The sequence below is a fragment of the Coturnix japonica genome, chromosome 11, assembly GCF_001577835.2.
Source record: "Coturnix japonica isolate 7356 chromosome 11, Coturnix japonica 2.1, whole genome shotgun sequence".
NCBI classification, from domain to species: Eukaryota; Metazoa; Chordata; class Aves; order Galliformes; family Phasianidae; genus Coturnix; species Coturnix japonica.
Window position 1 is genome coordinate 6,330,623 of NC_029526.1, and position 6,000 is coordinate 6,336,622.

At 36.3% G+C, this 6,000-nt stretch overlaps 1 protein-coding gene across 1 annotated transcript in view; it reads right to left on the bottom strand.

Moving 5' to 3' along the window:
- LONP2 (lon peptidase 2, peroxisomal) overlaps positions 1–5,466 on the bottom strand; it is a 90,105-nt gene extending 84,639 nt beyond the window's left edge. The window contains exons 1-2 of the mRNA XM_015873912.2: positions 5,181–5,466; positions 1,496–1,610 (exon numbers count right to left, since the gene is read on the bottom strand). The gene's annotated coding sequence lies outside the window, so the exon portion shown is untranslated. The remainder of the gene's footprint in view (positions 1–1,495; positions 1,611–5,180) is intronic.
- Positions 5,467–6,000: the final 534 nt, after the last annotated feature.

The following is a 6,000-nucleotide window of genomic DNA, read 5'->3' on the forward strand; positions in this document are numbered from 1 at the left end:
TACTTGATGAAAAAGCACTGTACTTCCATGCAGTTGCTGCCCATTTAGCAAGGCAGCTGTGAAAATCTTGAAGAGATAATCTTACCAAGAAACACAAATTTTTGTCTTTACTCATCCTATTTAAATAAATCAAAGAGCTCAGGCAGAGGACAAAGTTCATCTATGTTGATAAAACACCATACACTACTTCAAAAATATAGAGAATGGTAACATCCAACAGTAATACCATTCACTGGAATACAGTAAGTTAATAAGGATTAACTTAAATACTTAAGTATTTAACATAACCTGAACAGTCTGCCAGCATGTGTTTGGGTGTATAATTATGTAAGTTTGACAATCACCTTTCAAGCAAGTCCTTTTAAAAACATGATACCATTAACTTGTTAATCTTCCTCAGAACATTATTAACATTACTGAAGCTGAAAATAAGAAAAGCGTCAGGTTAAAGAATTATGCAATAATTGCACAAGAAAACAGATGGATATTTATCCATCAGACAAAGAAATTGTATCTAGAATAAGACAAATTAAGAAAACGATGATAAATTGGAAACAGAATCAGACCCCTGCAGCATGCACAACGAACTGGATTGACCAGTATTGGTTTTCTACTGTAATGAAGATGAAATAAACACGTTCCTTAATGTAATGCACTCTGCAATCAAGCTTAATTTAATATTGCTGAAAGAGCAATTTTAATGAGTAAACATGCTGCTTTCCTCTGAAAAAGCCCTCAGCTCTACAGTGTAGTTCTACACAATTTCAGAGCATGCACATAAAGAGAAATTTCCTTACAGAAGATAAGGATGAAATAATTATGCTACACGTGGCCTTTGTAGACACTGATATTTTATAAAAAACAATAGATGTTTTCCTGCATATCAAATGCACAACAAGTTGAGTTTTTAATGGTCATTTATCATTGGACTAGACTGTTCTCTTAAGCACCATCTTCACATTAAGAATGTTCCTGCAGTTATGCTTGGAAGAACATTTCTCAAAGACTTGAGGTTTATGTACCATTCGTTAATAATTATACATGCTAGAAGAAAATTTTATAAAAACCTCTTAAAAGATTGTGTATGTTTTGACATTTTTAATTGGGCATGCATTATGAGTAGGGCTTTCTCCATTCTATACCCTGTTCTGTGTGCTGTCTGTGTTTGAAAACACAAATTTTAACTTCCAGACTCCAATTCAGCAGTAATTGTTTGTACTGCATTTCTAGCCACATCAGAGAATCTAATGGAATAGAAAAGAAAAAAACAGGCCTAAGCATTGGTGGAATGTTTTTGCTTGTTTGTTGTAGTAGTTTTGGTGCTGTTTTTCTTTTTAAGGAAACAACATTTAAGTATACACATCGACGTTGTTAAAATTAATAAAAAGTATTCTGATGTTAACTCAATATGCCAAGTCATCTTATTGCTATTGCTCAGGTTATTTACTAAGGATTTATTCACTTAGAAAAAGAGTTTAAAAGAGCCTGGCCTCACCGTTTAAAAAGCTGGTACCAAGAGATTGACAATTTCTGATAAGATGCCCTTTCAGATTTCCTCATTAAACATGTTGTTCCTTCAGCTGCCTCTTCAAATCCTCCAGCAATAAAGGCTGCAAATTAAAAAGCAGTTGCAACAAATTGATTAGGAGGTCTACCTCCACACACACAAAAAAGAAACAACAAAGATGCAAACATATTAAAACATATTACATTACAAGCACTTTACCATGTGGAACACATTATCATGAAAGTATAAATACCAACCAATAGGAAGCCCAGTCTTCATACATCAAATAAACAGCTCAACAGAACTGTAGTCTACTATTACTGATAAAAATAATTTACATTAAAACAATTTCCATTAAACATACAACAGCCATGAACTTTAAGTAATCAACATGCACACGACATCAATAGAGCTCAGATGCTTTCCTCATTCAGGTTTCTAACAGAATGCCTTCAAAAAACTTGAATAAGACAACTGTAAATTATGTTACGTGTCCTTCTCCTCAGTATTTAAATCTGCCTAATCCATACAGCTGTTGGTATACATGTAAGAGTAGCAGTGATGAAGCTCAACTACACAAGTTGTATTCACAGAAACAAGAACATTTATAATGAACACTGCAGCTGTCTATTTATTCAGTCCTCCTTAGATACCAATTCTCAGAGCCTGCCAAATTGTCTAAAGATTCATACTGCATCGCAGGACTCAACAAGAGACTGAACATCCTCAGCCTGTATTCTTCATTGTCTCAGCTGTACTTGAAATTATACCAATAACAGATGCAAACACATTAAGATTTCTTCTCAGTGAACAGTTTTCCCATTCACAGGATTCAAAATGCTCTCCACACAAATAACAACTTAAAATTCTCATTCCTAAAATGAGTTTCTAGGTACCATATAGCCCCTTAATCTCAAAGATAATATCTCAAACTTGAATATATGACATTTGTGAGTACAGCAGTTCTACTACAACAGCATTATTAAAAATGTTCCACGTGAAGGGTAATTTGGAAATGGGGAGTTGTATACTTTCAAATATGCCATAAAATACATAAATTGGGTTTCTGTAGTTCTATTTTTTTTAATCTGTTTTCTTTTAAATTTTGAAGCATATTTTTTTTGCATATTTATTATTAAACAGTCACAACATTTCTTATGGACTATCAAGTGAAGGTGATCTCAGTCACCCCAACTGCCAGTGAGAAAGACATCACAAGAGAAATAATCAATTCAAGCACATAAATAGTTCTAAATGACAAAATAGATGACACTGGTTTGAAAAAAGACAAAAACATCTTTAAGTTTTGTTCAAGGTCTAGAGAAAACATCAAGTTCAAGACATCCAACTAACAAGTAAGAGAGAATGACTGTACTGAATTAAACAATGAAAATACCTGAAGAAAGATACTCTGTTCCTCTCGAGACTATCTGGTAGTAGAAACTATCTTGCTAGCATACATGAAGGAGTTGAGATCAATCTGATGAACTGATATACGTCTGCTTAACAGCTGCTAGACAATTCATCCAAAGAAGCAGCAAAGGAAAAAGACTGTATTGAAATAAGTATGGAAAGAGGGGTGGTATGAAAATAGGGGGGGGAAAAAAGAGTTGATATCAAAATAAAATGCAAGGGGAAAATAGTATTTCATCTCTTGTGTCCATTTGTCCATACTTTTCTTAAGAAAACCTGACATGAGTAACAGAGAAGCTGCTTTTATTCTCAGAATCAAGAGTAAGAAGGAACGCAGTAGTGCAGTGCTGTGAGCAAGAGCTTCTCCATCAAAGCTATTTTTCATCCAGGGAAACTGACAGCTAATGGAGGTTTTTGGAAGATTACACGGTTCACATCAGATACTCACCATTTTATTTATCTATCATTAAGCACAGCAGACACATCAGTTGTTTTCAAAATGCACTCCATCCAACATTTGCTTTCAAAATACCAAATATTACATTTTTCCACTCTGCCATACAGAAAATCAGTCTCAAACACAATAAAAGCCCACTTCCACATTTTTTTCCAGAGGTTCAAAAGCAGATTTGCGCTTTCATCACATTTTCCTCTAGGTTGCAAATTTCTCCACATCTACATTAGAAAAATAGTTGTAGCACTACTTGTGCAGTTATCAATTACAAGTACTCCAAATTGCATTCATGTCTATGACAATTCATCGTAATGACAGAGTTACTGAGGAAACCGTGTCAAGATGTTACTGAACAGTTTCATGAATAAAGAACACATTTTCCTCTTCCTTTATTCCCTCAAACACAGACAATATCTAGGATCAGAAATTCTCTGCTAAAAGTAATACCTCACAGTGTAACCTGTGGGTACCCTAACTCTGAGGCATGCTGCCCAGTGGCAGCATGGACAAGAACATATAGACTACACAAATGCAACTTTAGCAGGTATCACTAAGCAAACATGGCCATGGCATTCCAAATCACTGGCTCCTGCACATGTCCAAGGTCCCTTTTGTTTTCTCCCTCCCTCTCCCCTAAAATAGACCAAACAGCTGCAGCTTCTTTCTTTCTCCTCTAAATAACACAGTTGTTATGTTTGTTTGTTTAAAATCAATCAATTGCTTGAGATAACAAAGAGTTTCCTTCTATTCTATCTTCCCTAATAGATTAAAATTAGCCTTTTCTGTGCAGTAGGTAACAATTTTACTTTTTGTTTCCAACAAATAATCCATCGACATCACAGTTTCAACCCCTTCTACTTCTATGGGTAACAACTTTCCCTTTGTACTTTTCTTCAGTAATATCTTCCTATGAGCCACTTTGTTTTGCTGACAAGTACGTCCCCTCCCCAATGAGAAGATGTGCAATCTATTGTTCATCCAACCCATTCTGTTTCTAACAGTGACAGAGCACCTACTTGATGTCACCTTCTACAGCATGACTAGCAAGAACATAACATTTGAGCTGCACATTTGTATTCTTAGAAGCCTCAAATTAGCACAGTTTTTAAAATAACAATAATCCTATTAGCATAATTTCCCTGCTTATGAATGATAACACACTCAAGCAAATTTAAATGGCTTAAATTACAGACTACGTAGACCATTAAACTATTAAAGAGTTTATGCTAACTAATTCTTGATCCAAAGTTACAGCATGCTAGAGTCACCCTTACTGGGATTTAAATGCAGGCCTAAATAACCTGATGCAATTGTTTCTAATTCACTCTCTTCCACTACACTGCAGCTTTGCAATCCTCATATTATTCTCACAATAATTGATTTTATACACATGGAAACAAAAATTAAAGAACCACAGAGGCATTTTTGATTTACTAAGATCTATTCTAGGCACTCGTAATCAGGTTTAGCAATTACAGCCTAGTAACACAATCCTAAGGAACAATAACTGGTTTAGACAAAAGTCAGACCAATTAAAATTACTAAAATTGATATTTAACACAAATAAATGAAACACTCTTTCAGTTGGGCACTTATATCCTTTGAACTGAACACTTCAGGCTCTCACCAGCAAACTACTAGTGAGCAAATTCAAACATCAACTCTTCTTCTGTAGAAACATTCAGAGTACACACACTGAGAGCATTTACTTCTTTTAGTCTGCTTTTTTATGGACTACCAGACATACACCACATACACCTACTTCCTCTTCCAACGGCAACTTTCACTGTATATATGAAAACATACCTCAGGCCCTACACCTTCTTAAGCAAGCAGCGGGGCACATTCTTTTCAGGCAGCCTTCTGTGATTTCTCATTTTCTTCCAGATGAGGAGCTCCTGAAGAAGATGACTAAAGCAAAACTGAGCAGGTGTTCCTATTCCCTCACTTGGCAGTTACTGAGGTAAAGTACTTTCTTTAATGCTTTTCCTAAGACAGTCTGAGAAGGTATCGCTGCTCCCAAAAAGGGACATAAAAGAGTGTAAGCAGATGATACAAAAGGCTAAAGAAAAGGGGAGCTTTTCGTATGGGTGCAGGTGCCCAGCTCGGGGCAGCTCCACTCTCCGCTCCCTCAGGGGGCGCTCGGAATGGCGGCGCCTCCTTCCGGCGGGAACGGGCGTGATGGCGGCTCGTCGCTTCACGCTTCTCTTTCCATCTTGTTTCTCTTAAAATAAGTACAGGAATCGCCCTAGTGGGGTTTTTCTTCTTTTTGGTGTGTGTGTTAGTTTCGTGTTGCTTGACAAAGTGAGCAGTAGTTACGGCATGGTTGGAGCTTGGAGTTCTGCAGCACTGTGCTGGGTGTCTCTGCTCCTTACTCCTACAGGGGAAGGAAGGAGCCTTCTTTGCTTTGCAGTAACTACTGATTAATTTCAGTTGTTAAATAATTCTAGTAACAGTCTCCTAAGCAGTTAAAAACTGTGACTTTAGCGCTTTTTTGAGCTAAGCAAAAGTTCTGTGCTGTCAAAGTCATAATAGTGATAAAGTGTAACATAAAATGTAAATTTGCAGGTTTTATTATTTGTGTGTTGGGTAAAATGAAGCCATGTGAACGTACTTTCCTGGGATG